Raw genomic sequence first — 19,565 nt, forward strand, 5'->3', positions numbered from 1 at the left:
CTGTTTGCTGTTCTTGGTTTCCAAACCTTATTTAGCATTTTTGAATTGTTAGGTTTTGTGCCGTGGTTTTGTTTATAAATTGTATATTTTGTAAATAGTATTAAATCTGTAGGGGTGAACAGCCATTTTCTTTTGATTGTTTTCTCTTGTTTTCACATTAGGGAGTTAGGGTTAGCGACTGTCTTTTGGTTTGTTTATTTCTATCAGGCTAGCTAGCACTTTCTGTGGGAAATGGCTTATTTTGTTTATTATGTTGGCCTTGGTTCGCCCTGAGTTGTAGTGTCATGTTTTGTTTGACACTTTCTTTCGTTTAAAATAAATATCATTCTGTTGGAACATCTCGATCCTGGATTTTGGTTTGGGGATCGGAGAGGGAACATGCTAATTTATCTTTGTATGTTGCACCCTGACCCCCTGGACAGGGGCGTAACAGACCAGTACAGTTATAGTACTTTGTACTTTGCCACATTTATCTTCTTCTTAGCAAGTTTCATGCATTCTGCTTCTCCAACGTTTTTAAGAGCTGTTGATGATGTCAAATGCAGCTTACGGCCACACCGCTCTCTAAGCGCCCGATCTCGTCCGATCTCGGCAGCCAAATAGAGCCGGGCCTGGTTAGTACTTGGTAGGAAGACCGCGTGGGAATACCAGGTGCTGTAAGCTTTTTTGCTTGGGTTTACGGGCAGCACAAGCTGGTGTTACTGCCTATTTATTCATAGAAATTGTTCTATATTTTCATCAAATTTTGTTCTTTCATTACTGTTTTGCTACTTTATTGGTTTGTCAACCATCGTGCTTCATTACTAGTAGACCATGTTACGGTCCTGGCCATATGTGTTGTTTTTATTTTCTTGTTCTTATAGGTGCCCTGCCTGATTGGCCGGATTGGGGGGCAGTACAGGAAGCTGATTGGTCCATCCTACACTTCCTGGAGTTTTAAAAGTACGGTTCCCAACAGCTAGCGAGGCTCTTTCTGGCAGCAGCACCTGTTTGCTGTTCTTGGTTTCCAAACTTTATTTAGCATTTTTGAATTGTTAGGTTTTATGCCGTGGTTTTGTTTATAAATTGTATATTTTGTAAATAGTATTAAATCTGTAGGGGTGAACAGCCATTTTCTTTTGATTGTTTTCTCTTGTTTTCACATTAGGGAGTTGGGGTTAGCGACTGTGTTTTGGTTTGTTTATTTCTATCAGGCTAGCTAGCACTTTCTGTGGGAAATGGCTTATTTTGTTTATTATGTTGGCCTTGGTTCGCCCTGAGTTGTAGTGTCATGTTTTGTTTGACACTTTCTTTCGTTTAAAATAAATATCATTCTGTTGGAACATCTCGATCCTGGATTTTGGTTTGGGGATCGGAGAGGGAACATGCTAATTTATCTTTGTATGTTGCACCCTGACCCCCTGGACAGGGGCGTAACAGACCAGTACAGTTATAGTACTTTGTACTTTGCCACATTTATCTTCTTCTTAGCAAGTGTCATGCATTCTGCTTCTCCAGCGTTTTTAAGAGCTGTTGATGATGTCAAATGCAGCTTACGGCCACACCGCTCTCTAAGCGCCCGATCTCGTCCGATCTCGGCAGCCAAATAGAGCCGGGCCTGGTTAGTACTTGGTAGGAAGACCGCGTGGGAATACCAGGTGCTGTAAGCTTTTTTGCTTGGGTTTACGGGCAGCACAAGCTGGTGTTACTGCCTATTTATTCATAGAAATTGTTCTATATTTTCATCAAATTTTGTTCTTTCATTACTGTTTTGCTACTTTATTGGTTTGTCAACCATCGTGCTTCATTACTAGTAGACCATGTTACGGTCCTGGCCATATGTGTTGTTTTTGATATGTTGTTCTTATAGGTGCCCTGCCTGATTGGCCGGATTGAGGGGCAGTACAGGAAGCTGATTGGTCCATCCTACACTTCCTGGAGTTTTAAAAGTACGGTTCCCAACAGCTAGCGAGGCTCTTTCTGGCAGCAGCACCTGTTTGCTGTTCTTGGTTTCCAAACCTTATTTAGCATTTTTGAATTGTTAGGTTTTGTGCCGTGGTTTTGTTTATAAATTGTATATTTTGTAATTCGTATTAAATCTGTAGGGGTGAACAGCCATTTTCTTTGGACTGTTTTCACATTAGGGAGTTAGGGTTAGCGACTGTCTTTTGGTTTGTTTATTTCTATCAGGCTAGCTAGCACTTTCTGTGGGAAATGGCTTATTTTGTTTATTATGTTGGCCTTGGTTCGCCCTGAGTTGTAGTGTCATGTTTTGTTTGACACTTTCTTTCGTTTAAAATAAATATCATTCTGTTGGAACATCTCGATCCTGGATTTTGGTTTGGGGATCGGAGATGGAACATGCTAATTTATCTTTGTATGTTGCACCCTGACCCCCTGGACAGGGGCATAATAGACCAGTACAGTTATAGTACTTTGTACTTTGCCACATTTATCTTCTTCTTAGCAAGTGTCATGCATTCTGCTTCTCCAGCGTTTTTAAGAGCTGTTGATGATGTCAAATGCAGCTTACGGCCACACCGCTCTCTAAGCGCCCGATCTCGTCCGATCTCGGCAGCCAAATAGAGCCGGGCCTGGTTAGTACTTGGTAGGAAGACCGCCCGGGAATACCAGGTGCTGTAAGCTTTTTTGCTTGGGTTTACGGGCAGCACAAGCTGGTGTTACTGCCTATTTATTCATAGAAATTGTTCTATATTTTCATCAAATTTTGTTCTTTCATTGCTGTTTTGCTACTTTATTGGTTTTTCAACCATCGTGCTTCATTACTAGTAGACCATGTTACGGTCCTGGCCATATGTGTTGTTTTTGATTTGTTGTTCTTATAGGTGCCCTGCCTGATTGGCCGGATTGGGGGGCAGTACAGGAAGCTGATTGGTCCATCCTACACTTCCTGGAGTTTTAAAAGTACGGTTCCCAACAGCTAGCGAGGCTCTTTCTGGCAGCAGCACCTGTTTGCTGTTCTTGGTTTCCAAACCTTATTTAGCATTTTTGAATTGTTAGGTTTTGTGCCGTGGTTTTGTTTATAAATTGTATATTTTGTAATTCGTATTAAATCTGTAGGGGTGAACAGCCATTTTCTTTTGATTGTTTTCTCTTGTTTTCACATTAGGGAGTTAGGGTTAGCGACTGTCTTTTGGATTGTTTATTTCTATCAGGCTAGCTAGCACTTTCTGTGGGAAATGGCTTATTTTGTTTATTATGTTGGCCTTGGTTTGCCCTGAGTTGTAGTGTCATGTTTTGTTTGACACTTTTTTCGTTTAAAATAAATATCATTCTGTTGGAACATCTCGATACTGGAGTTTGGTTTGGGGATCGGAGAGGGAACATGCTAATTTATCTTTGTATGTTGCACCCTGACCCCCTGGACAGGGGCGTAACAGACCAGTACAGTTATAGTACTTTGTACTTTGCCACATTTATCTTCTTCTTAGCAAGTGTCATGCATTCTGCTTCTCCAGCGTTTTTAAGAGCTGTTGATGATGTCAAATGCAGCTTACGGCCACACCGCTCTCTAAGCGCCCGATCTCGTCCGATCTCGGCAGCCAAATAGAGCCGGGCCTGGTTAGTACTTGGTAGGAAGACCGCCTGGGAATACCAGGTGCTGTAAGCTTTTTTGCTTGGGTTTACGGGCAGCACAAGCTGGTGTTACTGCCTATTTCTTCATAGAAATTGTTCTATATTTTCATCAAATTTTGTTCTTTCATTGCTGTTTTGCTACTTTATTGGTTTTTCAACCATCGTGCTTCATTACTAGTAGACCATGTTACGGTCCTGGCCATATGTGTTGTTTTTATTTTCTCGTTCTTATAGGTGCCCTGCCTGATTGGCCGGATTGAGGGGCAGTACAGGAAGCTGATTGGTCCATCCTACACTTCCTGGAGTTTTAAAAGTACGGTTTCCAACAGCTAGCGAGGCTCTTTCTGGCAGCAGCACCTGTTTGCTGTTCTTGGTTTCCAAACCTTATTTAGCATTTTTGAATTGTTAGGTTTTGTGCCGTGGTTTTGTTTATAAATTGTATATTTTGTAATTCGTATTAAATCTGTAGGGGTGAACAGCCATTTTCTTTTGATTGTTTTCTCTTGTTTTCACATTAGGGAGTTAGGGTTAGCGACTGTCTTTTGGTTTGTTTATTTCTATCAGGCTAGCTAGCACTTTCTGTGGGAAATGGCTTATTTTGTTTATTATGTTGGCCTTGGTTCGCCCTGAGTTGTAGTGTCATGTTTTGTTTGACACTTTCTTTCGTTTAAAATAAATATCATTCTGTTGGAACATCTCGATCCTGGATTTTGGTTTGGGGATCGGAGAGGGAACATGCTAATTTATCTTTGTATGTTGCACCCTGACCCCCTGGACAGGGGCGTAACAGACCAGTACAGTTATAGTACTTTGTACTTTGCCACATTTATCTTCGTCTTAGCAAGTTTCATGCATTCTGCTTCTCCAACGTTTTTAAGAGCTGTTGATGATGTCAAATGCAGCTTACGGCCACACCGCTCTCTAAGCGCCCGATCTCGTCCGATCTCGGCAGCCAAATAGAGCCGGGCCTGGTTAGTACTTGGTAGGAAGACCGCGTGGGAATACCAGGTGCTGTAAGCTTTTTTGCTTGGGTTTACGGGCAGCACAAGCTGGTGTTACTGCCTATTTATTCATAGAAATTGTTCTATATTTTCATCAAATTTTGTTCTTTCATTACTGTTTTGCTACTTTATTGGTTTGTCAACCATCGTGCTTCATTACTAGTAGACCATGTTACGGTCCTGGCCATATGTGTTGTTTTTATTTTCTCGTTCTTATAGGTGCCCTGCCTGATTGGCCGGATTGAGGGGCAGTACAGGAAGCTGATTGGTCCATCCTACACTTCCTGGAGTTTTAAAAGTACGGTTCCCAACAGCTAGCGAGGCTCTTTCTGGCAGCAGCACCTGTTTGCTGTTCTTGGTTTCCAAACCTTATTTAGCATTTTTGAATTGTTAGGTTTTGTGCCGTGGTTTTGTTTATAAATTGTATATTTTGTAAATAGTATTAAATCTGTAGGGGTGAACAGCCATTTTCTTTTGATTGTTTTCTCTTGTTTTCACATTAGGGAGTTAGGGTTAGCGACTGTCTTTTGGTTTGTTTATTTCTATCAGGCTAGCTAGCACTTTCTGTGGGAAATGGCTTATTTTGTTTATTATGTTGGCCTTGGTTCGCCCTGAGTTGTAGTGTCATGTTTTGTTTGACACTTTCTTTCGTTTAAAATAAATATCATTCTGTTGGAACATCTCGATCCTGGATTTTGGTTTGGGGATCGGAGAGGGAACATGCTAATTTATCTTTGTATGTTGCACCCTGACCCCCTGGACAGGGGCGTAACAGACCAGTACAGTTATAGTACTTTGTACTTTGCCACATTTATCTTCTTCTTAGCAAGTTTCATGCATTCTGCTTCTCCAACGTTTTTAAGAGCTGTTGATGATGTCAAATGCAGCTTACGGCCACACCGCTCTCTAAGCGCCCGATCTCGTCCGATCTCGGCAGCCAAATAGAGCCGGGCCTGGTTAGTACTTGGTAGGAAGACCGCGTGGGAATACCAGGTGCTGTAAGCTTTTTTGCTTGGGTTTACGGGCAGCACAAGCTGGTGTTACTGCCTATTTATTCATAGAAATTGTTCTATATTTTCATCAAATTTTGTTCTTTCATTGCTGTTTTGCTACTTTATTGGTTTTTCAACCATCGTGCTTCATTACTAGTAGACCATGTTACGGTCCTGGCCATATGTGTTGTTTTTATTTTCTCGTTCTTATAGGTGCCCTGCCTGATTGGCCGGATTGAGGGGCAGTACAGGAAGCTGATTGGTCCATCCTACACTTCCTGGAGTTTTAAAAGTACGGTTCCCAACAGCTAGCGAGGCTCTTTCTGGCAGCAGCACCTGTTTGCTGTTCTTGGTTTCCAAACCTTATTTAGCATTTTTGAATTGTTAGGTTTTGTGCCGTGGTTTTGTTTATAAATTGTATATTTTGTAAATAGTATTAAATCTGTAGGGGTGAACAGCCATTTTCTTTTGATTGTTTTCTCTTGTTTTCACATTAGGGAGTTAGGGTTAGCGACTGTCTTTTGGTTTGTTTATTTCTATCAGGCTAGCTAGCACTTTCTGTGGGAAATGGCTTATTTTGTTTATTATGTTGGCCTTGGTTCGCCCTGAGTTGTAGTGTCATGTTTTGTTTGACACTTTCTTTCGTTTAAAATAAATATCATTCTGTTGGAACATCTCGATCCTGGATTTTGGTTTGGGGATCGGAGAGGGAACATGCTAATTTATCTTTGTATGTTGCACCCTGACCCCCTGGACAGGGGCGTAACAGACCAGTACAGTTATAGTACTTTGTACTTTGCCACATTTGTCTTCTTCTTAGCAAGTGTCATGCATTCTGCTTCTCCAGTGTTTTTAAGAGCTGTTGATGATGTCAAATGCAGCTTACGGCCACACCGCTCTCTAAGCGCCCAATCTCGTCCGATCTCGGCAGCCAAATAGAGCCGGGCCTGGTTAGTACTTGGTAGGAAGACCGCCTGGGAATACCAGGTGTTGTAAGCTTTTTTGCTTGGGTTTACGGGCAGCACAAGCTGGTGTTACTGCCTATTTATTCATAGAAATTGTTCTATATTTTCATCAAATTTTGTTCTTTCATTGCTGTTTTGCTACTTTATTGGTTTTTCAACCATCGTGCTTCATTACTAGTAGACCATGTTACGGTCCTGGCCATATGTGTTGTTTTTATTTTCTCGTTCTTATAGGTGCCCTGCCTGATTGGCCGGATTGAGGGGCAGTACAGGAAGCTGATTGGTCCATCCTACACTTCCTGGAGTTTTAAAAGTACGGTTCCCAACAGCTAGCGAGGCTCTTTCTGGCAGCAGCACCTGTTTGCTGTTCTTGGTTTCCAAACCTTATTTAGCATTTTTGAATTGTTAGGTTTTGTGCCGTGGTTTTGTTTATAAATTGTATATTTTGTAAATAGTATTAAATCTGTAGGGGTGAACAGCCATTTTCTTTTGATTGTTTTCTCTTGTTTTCACATTAGGGAGTTAGGGTTAGCGACTGTCTTTTGGTTTGTTTATTTCTATCAGGCTAGCTAGCACTTTCTGTGGGAAATGGCTTATTTTGTTTATTATGTTGGCCTTGGTTCGCCCTGAGTTGTAGTGTCATGTTTTGTTTGACACTTTCTTTCGTTTAAAATAAATATCATTCTGTTGGAACATCTCGATCCTGGATTTTGGTTTGGGGATCGGAGAGGGAACATGCTAATTTATCTTTGTATGTTGCACCCTGACCCCCTGGACAGGGGCGTAACAGACCAGTACAGTTATAGTACTTTGTACTTTGCCACATTTATCTTCTTCTTAGCAAGTTTCATGCATTCTGCTTCTCCAACGTTTTTAAGAGCTGTTGATGATGTCAAATGCAGCTTACGGCCACACCGCTCTCTAAGCGCCCGATCTCGTCCGATCTCGGCAGCCAAATAGAGCCGGGCCTGGTTAGTACTTGGTAGGAAGACCGCGTGGGAATACCAGGTGCTGTAAGCTTTTTTGCTTGGGTTTACGGGCAGCACAAGCTGGTGTTACTGCCTATTTATTCATAGAAATTGTTCTATATTTTCATCAAATTTTGTTCTTTCATTACTGTTTTGCTACTTTATTGGTTTGTCAACCATCGTGCTTCATTACTAGTAGACCATGTTACGGTCCTGGCCATATGTGTTGTTTTTATTTTCTTGTTCTTATATGTGCCCTGCCTGATTGGCCGGATTGGGGGGCAGTACAGGAAGCTGATTGGTCCATCCTACACTTCCTGGAGTTTTAAAAGTACGGTTCCCAACAGCTAGCGAGGCTCTTTCTGGCAGCAGCACCTGTTTGCTGTTCTTGGTTTCCAAACTTTATTTAGCATTTTTGAATTGTTAGGTTTTATGCCGTGGTTTTGTTTATAAATTGTATATTTTGTAAATAGTATTAAATCTGTAGGGGTGAACTGCCATTTTCTTTGGATTGTTTTCACATTTGGGAGTTAGGGTTAGCGACTGTCTTTTGGTTTGTTTATTTCTATCAGGCTAGCTAGCACTTTCTGTGGGAAATGGCTTATTTTGTTTATTATGTTGGCCTTGGTTCGCCCTGAGTTGTAGTGTCATGTTTTGTTTGACACTTTCTTTCGTTTAAAATAAATATCATTCTGTTGGAACATCTCGATCCTGGATTTTGGTTTGGGGATCGGAGAGGGAACATGCTAATTTATCTTTGTATGTTGCACCCTGACCCCCTGGACAGGGGCATAACAGACCAGTACAGTTATAGTACTTTGTACTTTGCCACATTTATCTTCTTCTTAGCAAGTGTCATGCATTCTGCTTCTCCAGCGATTTTAAGAGCTGTTGATGATGTCAAATGCAGCTTACGGCCACACCGCTCTCTAAGCGCCCGATCTCGTCCGATCTCGGCAGCCAAATAGAGCCGGGCCTGGTTAGTACTTGGTAGGAAGACCGCCTGGGAATACCAGGTGCTGTAAGCTTTTTTGCTTGGGTTTACGGGCAGCACAAGCTGGTGTTACTGCCTATTTATTCATAGAAATTGTTCTATATTTTTATCAAATTTTGTTCTTTCATTGCTGTTTTGCTACTTTATTGGTTTGTCAACCATCGTGCTTCATTACTAGTAGACCATGTTACGGTCCTGGCCATATGTGTTGTTTTTATTTTGTTGTTCTTATAGGTGCCCTGCCTGATTGGCCGGGTTGGGGGGCAGTACAGGAAGCTGATTGGTCCATCCTACACTTCCTGGAGTTTTAAAAGTACGGTTCCCAACAGCTAGCGAGGCTCTTTCTGGCAGCAACACCTGTTTGCTGTTCTTGGTTTCCAAACCTTATTTAGCATTTTTGAATTGTTAGGTTTTGTGCCGTGGTTTTGTTTATAAATTGTATATTTTGTAATTCGTATTAAATCTGTAGGGGTGAACAGCCATTTTCTTTTGATTGTTTTCTCTTGTTTTCACATTAGGGAGTTAGGGTTAGCGACTGTCTTTTGGTTTGTTTATTTCTATCAGGCTAGCTAGCACTTTCTGTGGGAAATGGCTTATTTTGTTTATTATGTTGGCCTTGGTTCGCCCTGAGTTGTAGTGTCATGTTTTGTTTGACACTTTCTTTCGTTTAAAATAAATATCATTCTGTTGGAACATCTCGATCCTGGATTTTGGTTTGGGGATCGGAGAGGGAACATGCTAATTTATCTTTGTATGTTGCACCCTGACCCCCTGGACAGGGGCGTAACAGACCAGTACAGTTATAGTACTTTGTACTTTGCCACATTTATCTTCTTCTTAGCAAGTTTCATGCATTCTGCTTCTCCAACGTTTTTAAGAGCTGTTGATGATGTCAAATGCAGCTTACGGCCACACCGCTCTCTAAGCGCCCGATCTCGTCCGATCTCGGCAGCCAAATAAAGCCGGGCCTGGTTTCTACTTGGTAGGAAGACCGCGTGGGAATACCAGGTGTTGTAAGCTTTTTTGCTTGGGTTTACGGGCAGCACAAGCTGGTGTTACTGCCTATTTATTCATAGAAATTGTTCTATATTTTCATCAAATTTTGTTCTTTCATTACTGTTTTGCTACTTTATTGGTTTGTCAACCATCGTGCTTCATTACTAGTAGACCATGTTACGGTCCTGGCCATATGTGTTGTTTTTATTTTCTTGTTCTTATATGTGCCCTGCCTGATTGGCCGGATTGGGGGGCAGTACAGGAAGCTGATTGGTCCATCCTACACTTCCTGGAGTTTTAAAAGTACGGTTCCCAACAGCTAGCGAGGCTCTTTCTGGCAGCAGCACCTGTTTGCTGTTCTTGGTTTCCAAACTTTATTTAGCATTTTTGAATTGTTAGGTTTTATGCCGTGGTTTTGTTTATAAATTGTATATTTTGTAAATAGTATTAAATCTGTAGGGGTGAACTGCCATTTTCTTTGGATTGTTTTCACATTTGGGAGTTAGGGTTAGCGACTGTCTTTTGGTTTGTTTATTTCTATCAGGCTAGCTAGCACTTTCTGTGGGAAATGGCTTATTTTGTTTATTATGTTGGCCTTGGTTCGCCCTGAGTTGTAGTGTCATGTTTTGTTTGACACTTTCTTTCGTTTAAAATAAATATCATTCTGTTGGAACATCTCGATCCTGGATTTTGGTTTGGGGATCGGAGAGGGAACATGCTAATTTATCTTTGTATGTTGCACCCTGACCCCCTGGACAGGGGCATAACAGACCAGTACAGTTATAGTACTTTGTACTTTGCCACATTTATCTTCTTCTTAGCAAGTGTCATGCATTCTGCTTCTCCAGCGATTTTAAGAGCTGTTGATGATGTCAAATGCAGCTTACGGCCACACCGCTCTCTAAGCGCCCGATCTCGTCCGATCTCGGCAGCCAAATAGAGCCGGGCCTGGTTAGTACTTGGTAGGAAGACCGCCTGGGAATACCAGGTGCTGTAAGCTTTTTTGCTTGGGTTTACGGGCAGCACAAGCTGGTGTTACTGCCTATTTATTCATAGAAATTGTTCTATATTTTTATCAAATTTTGTTCTTTCATTGCTGTTTTGCTACTTTATTGGTTTGTCAACCATCGTGCTTCATTACTAGTAGACCATGTTACGGTCCTGGCCATATGTGTTGTTTTTATTTTGTTGTTCTTATAGGTGCCCTGCCTGATTGGCCGGGTTGGGGGGCAGTACAGGAAGCTGATTGGTCCATCCTACACTTCCTGGAGTTTTAAAAGTACGGTTCCCAACAGCTAGCGAGGCTCTTTCTGGCAGGAACACCTGTTTGCTGTTCTTGGTTTCCAAACCTTATTTAGCATTTTTGAATTGTTAGGTTTTGTGCCGTGGTTTTGTTTATAAATTGTATATTTTGTAATTCGTATTAAATCTGTAGGGGTGAACAGCCATTTTCTTTTGATTGTTTTCTCTTGTTTTCACATTAGGGAGTTAGGGTTAGCGACTGTCTTTTGGTTTGTTTATTTCTATCAGGCTAGCTAGCACTTTCTGTGGGAAATGGCTTATTTTGTTTATTATGTTGGCCTTGGTTCGCCCTGAGTTGTAGTGTCATGTTTTGTTTGACACTTTCTTTCGTTTAAAATAAATATCATTCTGTTGGAACATCTCGATCCTGGATTTTGGTTTGGGGATCGGAGAGGGAACATGCTAATTTTTCTTTGTATGTTGCACCCTGACCCCCTGGACAGGGGCGTAACAGACCAGTACAGTTATAGTACTTTGTACTTTGCCACATTTATCTTCTTCTTAGCAAGTTTCATGCATTCTGCTTCTCCAACGTTTTTAAGAGCTGTTGATGATGTCAAATGCAGCTTACGGCCACACCGCTCTCTAAGCGCCCGATCTCGTCCGATCTCGGCAGCCAAATAAAGCCGGGCCTGGTTTCTACTTGGTAGGAAGACCGCGTGGGAATACCAGGTGCTGTAAGCTTTTTTGCTTGGGTTTACGGGCAGCACAAGCTGGTGTTACTGCCTATTTATTCATAGAAATTGTTCTATATTTTCATCAAATTTTGTTCTTTCATTACTGTTTTGCTACTTTATTGGTTTGTCAACCATCGTGCTTCATTACTAGTAGACCATGTTACGGTCCTGGCCATATGTGTTGTTTTTATTTTCTTGTTCTTATAGGTGCCCTGCCTGATTGGCCGGATTGGGGGGCAGTACAGGAAGCTGATTGGTCCATCCTACACTTCCTGGAGTTTTAAAAGTACGGTTCCCAACAGCTAGCGAGGCTCTTTCTGGCAGCAGCACCTGTTTGCTGTTCTTGGTTTCCAAACTTTATTTAGCATTTTTGAATTGTTAGGTTTTATGCCGTGGTTTTGTTTATAAATTGTATATTTTGTAAATAGTATTAAATCTGTAGGGGTGAACTGCCATTTTCTTTGGATTGTTTTCACATTTGGGAGTTAGGGTTAGCGACTGTCTTTTGGTTTGTTTATTTCTATCAGGCTAGCTAGCACTTTCTGTGGGAAATGGCTTATTTTGTTTATTATGTTGGCCTTGGTTCGCCCTGAGTTGTAGTGTCATGTTTTGTTTGACACTTTCTTTCGTTTAAAATAAATATCATTCTGTTGGAACATCTCGATCCTGGATTTTGGTTTGGGGATCGGAGAGGGAACATGCTAATTTATCTTTGTATGTTGCACCCTGACCTCCTGGACAGGGGCGTAACAGACCAGTACAGTTATAGTACTTTGTACTTTGCCACATTTATCTTCTTCTTAGCAAGTGTCATGCATTCTGCTTCTCCAGCGTTTTTAAGAGCTGTTGATGATGTCAAATGCAGCTTACGGCCACACCGCTCTCTAAGCGCCCGATCTCGTCCGATCTCGGCAGCCAAATAGAGCCGGGCCTGGTTAGTACTTGGTAGGAAGACCGCCCAGGAATACCAGGTGCTGTAAGCTTTTTTGCTTGGGTTTACGGGCAGCACAAGCTGGTGTTACTGCCTATTTATTCATAGAAATTTTTCTATATTTTCATCAAATTTTGTTTTTTCATTGCTGTTTTGCTACTTTATTGTTTTTTCAACCATCGTGCTTCATTACTAGTAGACCATGTTACGGTCCTGGCCATATGTGTTGTTTTTTTTTTCTCGTTCTTATAGGTGCCCTGCCTGATTGGCCGGATTGAGGGGCAGTACAGGAAGCTGATTGGTCCATCCTACACTTCCTGGAGTTTTAAAAGTACGGTTCCCAACAGCTAGCGAGGCTCTTTCTGGCAGCAGCACCTGTTTGCTGTTCTTGGTTTCCAAACCTTATTTAGCATTTTTGAATTGTTAGGTTTTGTGCCGTGGTTTTGTTTATAAATTGTATATTTTGTAAATAGTATTAAATCTGTAGGGGTGAACTGCCATTTTCTTGGACTGTTTTCCCATTAGGGAGTAAGGGTTAGCGACTGTCTTTTGGTTTGTTTATTTCTATCAGGCTAGCTAGCACTTTCTGTGGGAAATAGCTTATTTTGTTTATTATGTTGGCCTTGGTTCGCCCTGAGTTGTAGTGTCATGTTTTGTTTGACACTTTCTTTCGTTTAAAATAAATATCATTCTGTTGGAACATCTCGATCCTGGATTTTGGTTTGGGGATCGGAGAGGGAACATGCTAATTTATCTTTGTATGTTGCACCCTGACCCCCTAGACAGGGGCGTAACAGACCAGTACAGTTATAGTACTTTGTACTTTGCCACATTTGTCTTCTTCTTAGCAAGTGTCATGCATTCTGCTTCTCCAGTGTTTTTAAGAGCTGTTGATGATGTCAAATGCAGCTTACGGCCGCACCGCTCTCTAAGCGCCCGATCTCGTCCGATCTCGTCCGATCTCGGCAGCCAAATAGAGCCGGGCCTGGTTAGTACTTGGTAGGAAGACCGCCTGGGAATACCAGGTGCTTTAAGCTTTTTTGCTTGGGTTTACGGGCAGCACAAGCTGGTGTTACTGCCTATTTATTCATAGAAATTGTTCTATATTTTCATCAAATTTTGTTCTTTCATTGCTGTTGTTTTGCTACTTTATTGGTTTCTCAACCATCGTGCTTCATTACTAGTAGACCATGTTAAATAAATTGTATATTTTGTAAATAGTATTAAATCTGTAGGGGTGAACTGCCATTTTCTTGGACTGTTTTCACATTAGGGAGTAAGGGTTAGCGACTGTCTTTTGGTTTGTTTATTTCTATCAGGCTAGCTAGCACTTTCTATGGGAAATGGCTTATTTTGTTTATTATGTTGGCCTTGGTTCGCCCTGAGTTGTAGTGTCATGTTTTGTTTGACACTTTCTTTCGTTTAAAATAAATATCATTCTGTTGGAACATCTCGATCCTGGATTTTGGTTTGGGGATCGGAGAGGGAACATGCTAATTTATCTTTGTATGTTGCACCCTGACCCCCTGGACAGGGGCGTAACAGACCAGTACAGTTATAGTACTTTGTACTTTGCCACATTTGTCTTCTTCTTAGCAAGTGTCATGCATTCTGCTTCTCCAGTGTTTTTAAGAGCTGTTGATGATGTCAAATGCAGCTTACGGCCACACCGCTCTCTAAGCGCCCGATCTCGCCCGATCTCGGCAGCCAAATAGAGCCGGGCCTGGTTAGTACTTGGTAGGAAGACCGCGTGGGAATACCAGGTGCTGTAAGCTTTTTTGCTTGGGTTTACGGGCAGCACAAGCTGGTGTTACTGCCTATTTATTCATAGAAATTGTTCTATATTTTCATCAAATTTTGTTCTTTCATTACTGTTTTGCTACTTTATTGGTTTGTCAACCATCGTGCTTCATTACTAGTAGACCATGTTACGGTCCTGGCCATATGTGTTGTTTTTGATATGTTGTTCTTATAGGTGCCCTGCCTGATTGGCCGGATTGAGGGGCAGTACAGGAAGCTGATTGGTCCATCCTACACTTCCTGGAGTTTTAAAAGTACGGTTCCCAACAGCTAGCGAGGCTCTTTCTGGCAGCAGCACCTGTTTGCTGTTCTTGGTTTCCAAACCTTATTTAGCATTTTTGAATTGTTAGGTTTTGTGCCGTGGTTTTGTTTATAAATTGTATATTTTGTAAATAGTATTAAATCTGTAGGGGTGAACAGCCATTTTCTTTGGACTGTTTTCACATTAGGGAGTTAGGGTTAGCGACTGTCTTTTGGTTTGTTTATTTCTATCAGGCTAGCTAGCACTTTCTGTGGGAAATGGCTTATTTTGTTTATTATGTTGGCCTTGGTTCGCCCTGAGTTGTAGTGTCATGTTTTGTTTGACACTTTCTTTCGTTTAAAATAAATATCCTTCTGTTGGAACATCTCGATCCTGGATTTTGGTTTGGGGATCGGAGAGGGAACATGCTAATTTATCTTTGTATGATGCACCCTGACCCCCTGGACAGGGGCGTAACAGACCAGTACAGTTATAGTACTTTGTACTTTGCCACATTTGTCTTCTTCTTAGCAAGTGTCATGCATTCTGCTTCTCCAGTGTTTTTAAGAGCTGTTGATGATGTCAAATGCAGCTTACGGCCACACCGCTCTCTAAGCGCCCAATCTCGTCCGATCTCGGCAGCCAAATAGAGCCGGGCCTGGTTAGTACTTGGTAGGAAGACTGCCTGGGAATACCAGGTGTTGTAAGCTTTTTTGCTTGGGTTTACGGGCAGCACAAGCTGGTGTTACTGCCTATTTATTCATAGAAATTGTTCTATATTTTCATCAAATTTTGTTCTTTCATTGCTGTTTTGCTACTTTATTGGTTTGTCAACCATCGTGCTTCATTACTAGTAGACCATGTTACGGTCCTGGCCATATGTGTTGTTTTTATTTTGTTGTTCTTATAGGTGCCCTGCCTGATTGGCCGGATTGGGGGGCAGTACAGAAAGCTGATTGGTCCATCCTACACTTCCTGGAGTTTTAAAAGTACGGTTCCCAACAGCTAGCGAGGCTCTTTCTGGCAGCAGCACCTGTTTGCTGGTCTTGGTTTCCAAACTTTATTTAGCATTTTTGAATTGTTAGGTTTTGTGCCGTGGTTTTGTTTATAAATTGTATATTTTGTAAATAGTATTAAATCTGTAGGGGTGAACTGCCATTTTCTTTGGATTGTTTTCACATTTGGGAGTTAGGGTTAGCGACTGTCTTTTGGTTTGTTTATTTCTATCAGGCTAGCTAGCACTTTCTGTGGGAAATGGCTTATTTTGTTTATTATGTTGGCCTTGGTTCGCCCTGAGTTGTAGTGTCATGTTTTGTTTGACACTTTCTTTCGTTTAAAATGAATATCATTCTGTTGGAACATCTCGATCCTGGATTTTGGTTTGGGGATCGGAGAGGGAACATGCTAATTTATCTTTGTATGTTGCACCCTGACCCCCTGGACAGGGGCGTAACAGACCAGTACAGTTATAGTACTTTGTACTTTGCCACATTTATCTTCTTCTTAGCAAGTGTCATGCATTCTGCTTCTCCAGCGTTTTTAAGAGCTGTTGATGATGTCAAATGCAGCTTACGGCCACACCGCTCTCTAAGCGCCCGATCTCGTCCGATCTCGGCAGCCAAATAGAGCCGGGCCTGGTTAGTACTTGGTAGGAAGACCGCCTGGGAATACCAGGTGCTGTAAGCTTTTTTGCTTGGGTTTACGGGCAGCACAAGCTGGTGTTACTGCCTATTTATTCATAGAAATTGTTCTATATTTTCATCAAATTTTGTTCTTTCATTGCTGTTTTGCTACTTTATTGGTTTTTCAACCATCGTGCTTCATTACTAGTAGACCATGTTACGGTCCTGGCCATATGTGTTGTTTTTGATTTGTTGTTCTTATAGGTGCCCTGCCTGATTGGCCGGATTGGGGGGCAGTACAGGAAGCTGATTGGTCCATCCTACACTTCCTGGAGTTTTAAAAGTACGGTTCCCAACAGCTAGCGAGGCTCTTTCTGGCAGCAGCACCTGTTTGCTGTTCTTGGTTTCCAAACCTTATTTAGCATTTTTGAATTGTTAGGTTTTGTGCCGTGGTTTTGTTTATAAATTGTATATTTTGTAATTCGTATTAAATCTGTAGGGGTGAACAGCCATTTTCTTTTGATTGTTTTCTCTTGTTTTCACATTAGGGAGTTAGGGTTAGCGACTGTCTTTTGGTTTGTTTATTTCTATCAGGCTAGCTAGCACTTTCTGTGGGAAATGGCTTATTTGTTTATTATGTTGGCCTTGGTTCGCCCTGAGTTGTAGTGTCATGTTTTGTTTGACACTTTCTTTCGTTTAAAATAAATATCATTCTGTTGGAACATCTCGATCCTGGATTTTGGTTTGGGGATCGGAGAGGGAACATGCTAATTTATCTTTGTATGTTGCACCCTGACCCCCTGGACAGGGGCGTAACAGACCAGTACAGTTATAGTACTTTGTACTTTGCCACATTTATCTTCTTCTTAGCAAGTGTCATGCAATCTGCTTCTCCAGCGTTTTTAAGAGCTGTTGATGATGTCAAATGCAGCTTACGGCCACACCGCTCTCTAAGCGCCCGATCTCGTCCGATCTCGGCAGCCAAATAGAGCCGGGCCTGGTTAGTACTTGGTAGGAAGACCGCCTGGGAATACCAGATGCTGTAAGCTTTTTTGCTTGGGTTTACGGGCAGCACAAGCTGGTGTTACTGCCTATTTATTCATAGAAATTGTTCTATATTTTCATCAAATTTTGTTCTTTCATTGCTGTTTTGCTACTTTATTGGTTTTTCAACCATCGTGCTTCATTACTAGTAGACCATGTTACGGTCCTGGCCATATGTGTTGTTTTTATTTTGTTGTTCTTATAGGTGCCCTGCCTGATTGGCCGGATTGGGGGGCAGTACAGGAACCTGATTGGTCCATCCTACACTTCCTGGAGTTTTAAAAGTACGGTTCCCAACAGCTAGCGAGGCTCTTTCTGGCAGCAGCACCTGTTTGCTGTTCTTGGTTTCCAAACTTTATTTAGCATTTTTGAATTGTTAGGTTTTATGCCGTGGTTTTGTTTATAAATTGTATATTTTGTAAATAGTATTAAATCTGTAGGGGTGAACAGACATTTTCTTTGGACTGTTTTCACATTAGGGAGTTAGGGTTAGCGACTGTGTTTTGGTTTGTTTATTTCTATCAGGCTAGCTAGCACTTTCTGTGGGAAATGGCTTATTTTGTTTATTATGTTGGCCTTGGTTCGCCCTGAGTTGTAGTGTCATGTTTTGTTTGACACTTTCTTTCGTTTAAAATAAATATCATTCTGTTGGAACATCTCGATCCTGGATTTTGGTTTGGGGATCGGAGAGGGAACATGCTAATTTATCTTTGTATGTTGCACCCTGACCCCCTGGACAGGGGCGTAACAGACCAGTACACTTATAGTACTTTGTACTTTGCCACATTTATCTTCGTCTTAGCAAGTTTCATGCATTCTGCTTCTCCAACGTTTTTAAGAGCTGTTGATGATGTCAAATGCAGCTTACGGCCACACCGCTCTCTAAGCGCCCGATCTCGTCCGATCTCGGCAGCCAAATAGAGCCGGGCCTGGTTAGTACTTGGTAGGAAGACCGCGTGGGAATACCAGGTTCTGTAAGCTTTTTTGCTTGGGTTTACGGGCAGCACAAGCTGGTGTTACTGCCTATTTATTCATAGAAATTGTTCTATATTTTCATCAAATTTTGTTCTTTCATTACTGTTTTGCTACTTTATTGGTTTGTCAACCATCGTGCTTCATTACTAGTAGACCATGTTACGGTCCTGGCCATATGTGTTGTTTTTGATATGTTGTTCTTATAGGTGCCCTGCCTGATTGGCCGGATTGAGGGGCAGTACAGGAAGCTGATTGGTCCATCCTACACTTCCTGGAGTTTTAAAAGTACGGTTCCCAACAGCTAGCGAGGCTCTTTCTGGCAGCAGCACCTGTTTGCTGTTCTTGGTTTCCAAACCTTATTTAGCATTTTTGAATTGTTAGGTTTTGTGCCGTGGTTTTGTTTATAAATTGTATATTTTGTAATTCGTATTAAATCTGTAGGGGTGAACAGCCATTTTCTTTGGACTGTTTTCACATTAGGGAGTTAGGGTTAGCGACTGTCTTTTGGTTTGTTTATTTCTATCAGGCTAGCTAGCACTTTCTGTGGGAAATGGCTTATTTTGTTTATTATGTTGGCCTTGGTTCGCCCTGAGTTGTAGTGTCATGTTTTGTTTGACACTTTCTTTCGTTTAAAATAAATATCATTCTGTTGGAACATCTCGATCCTGGATTTTGGTTTGGGGATCGGAGAGGGAACATGCTAATTTATCTTTGTATGTTGCACCCTGACCCCCTGGACAGGGGCGTAACAGACCATTACAGTTATAGTACTTTGTACTTTGCCACATTTGTCTTCTTCTTAGTAAGTGTCATGCATTCTGCTTCTCCAACGTTTTTAAGAGCTGTTGATGATGTCAAATGCAGCTTACGGCCACACCGCTCTCTAAGCGCCCAATCTCGTCCGATCTCGGCAGCCAAATAGAGCCGGGCCTGGTTAGTACTTGGTAGGAAGACCGCCTGGGAATACCAGGTGTTGTAAGCTTTTTTGCTTGGGTTTACGGGCAGCACAAGCTGGTGTTACTGCCTATTTATTCATAGAAATTGTTCTATATTTTCATCAAATTTTGTTCTTTCATTGCTGTTTTGCTACTTTATTGGTTTTTCAACCATCGTGCTTCATTACTAGTAGACCATGTTAGGGTCCTGGCCATATGTGTTGTTTTTGATCTGTTGTTCTTATAGGTGCCCTGCCTGATTGGCCGGATTGAGGGGCAGTACAGGAAGCTGATTGGTCCATCCTACACTTCCTGGAGTTTTAAAAGTACGGTTCCCAACAGCTAGCGAGGCTCTTTCTGGCAGCAGCACCTGTTTGCTGTTCTTGGTTTCCAAACCTTATTTAGCATTTTTGAATTGTTAGGTTTTGTGCCGTGGTTTTGTTTATAAATTGTATATTTTGTAAATAGTATTAAATCTGTAGGGGTGAACAGCCATTTTCTTTTGATTGTTTTCTCTTGTTTTCACATTAGGGAGTTAGGGTTAGC

The 19,565-nt window shown here is 41.6% G+C and overlaps 20 pseudogenes; all 20 read left to right on the forward strand.

Annotated features, from left to right (window-relative positions):
• The first annotated feature begins 544 nt into the window (after positions 1–544).
• On the forward strand, positions 545–663 carry LOC137109669 (5S ribosomal RNA; annotated as a pseudogene).
• An 867-nt stretch (positions 664–1,530) lies between these two features.
• On the forward strand, positions 1,531–1,649 carry LOC137109670 (5S ribosomal RNA; annotated as a pseudogene).
• Positions 1,650–2,506: 857 nt separating this feature from the next.
• LOC137109705 (5S ribosomal RNA) lies at positions 2,507–2,625 on the forward strand (annotated as a pseudogene).
• Positions 2,626–3,491: 866 nt separating this feature from the next.
• Positions 3,492–3,610, forward strand: LOC137109589 (5S ribosomal RNA; annotated as a pseudogene).
• An 867-nt stretch (positions 3,611–4,477) lies between these two features.
• Positions 4,478–4,596, forward strand: LOC137109671 (5S ribosomal RNA; annotated as a pseudogene).
• An 867-nt stretch (positions 4,597–5,463) lies between these two features.
• LOC137109672 (5S ribosomal RNA) lies at positions 5,464–5,582 on the forward strand (annotated as a pseudogene).
• Positions 5,583–6,449: 867 nt separating this feature from the next.
• On the forward strand, positions 6,450–6,568 carry LOC137109854 (5S ribosomal RNA; annotated as a pseudogene).
• Positions 6,569–7,435: 867 nt separating this feature from the next.
• Positions 7,436–7,554, forward strand: LOC137109673 (5S ribosomal RNA; annotated as a pseudogene).
• Positions 7,555–8,411: 857 nt separating this feature from the next.
• LOC137109590 (5S ribosomal RNA) lies at positions 8,412–8,530 on the forward strand (annotated as a pseudogene).
• Positions 8,531–9,397: 867 nt separating this feature from the next.
• On the forward strand, positions 9,398–9,516 carry LOC137109957 (5S ribosomal RNA; annotated as a pseudogene).
• Positions 9,517–10,373: 857 nt separating this feature from the next.
• Positions 10,374–10,492, forward strand: LOC137109591 (5S ribosomal RNA; annotated as a pseudogene).
• Positions 10,493–11,359: 867 nt separating this feature from the next.
• Positions 11,360–11,478, forward strand: LOC137109924 (5S ribosomal RNA; annotated as a pseudogene).
• Positions 11,479–12,335: 857 nt separating this feature from the next.
• Positions 12,336–12,454, forward strand: LOC137109757 (5S ribosomal RNA; annotated as a pseudogene).
• Positions 12,455–13,310: 856 nt separating this feature from the next.
• On the forward strand, positions 13,311–13,439 carry LOC137109982 (5S ribosomal RNA; annotated as a pseudogene).
• A 619-nt stretch (positions 13,440–14,058) lies between these two features.
• LOC137109778 (5S ribosomal RNA) lies at positions 14,059–14,177 on the forward strand (annotated as a pseudogene).
• An 857-nt stretch (positions 14,178–15,034) lies between these two features.
• On the forward strand, positions 15,035–15,153 carry LOC137109894 (5S ribosomal RNA; annotated as a pseudogene).
• An 857-nt stretch (positions 15,154–16,010) lies between these two features.
• Positions 16,011–16,129, forward strand: LOC137109592 (5S ribosomal RNA; annotated as a pseudogene).
• An 866-nt stretch (positions 16,130–16,995) lies between these two features.
• Positions 16,996–17,114, forward strand: LOC137109790 (5S ribosomal RNA; annotated as a pseudogene).
• An 857-nt stretch (positions 17,115–17,971) lies between these two features.
• On the forward strand, positions 17,972–18,090 carry LOC137109808 (5S ribosomal RNA; annotated as a pseudogene).
• Positions 18,091–18,947: 857 nt separating this feature from the next.
• On the forward strand, positions 18,948–19,066 carry LOC137109855 (5S ribosomal RNA; annotated as a pseudogene).
• The last annotated feature ends 499 nt before the right edge of the window (positions 19,067–19,565 follow it).

The sequence above is a fragment of the Channa argus genome, unplaced genomic scaffold, assembly GCF_033026475.1.
Source record: "Channa argus isolate prfri unplaced genomic scaffold, Channa argus male v1.0 Contig004, whole genome shotgun sequence".
Classification (NCBI taxonomy): Eukaryota; Metazoa; Chordata; class Actinopteri; order Anabantiformes; family Channidae; genus Channa; species Channa argus.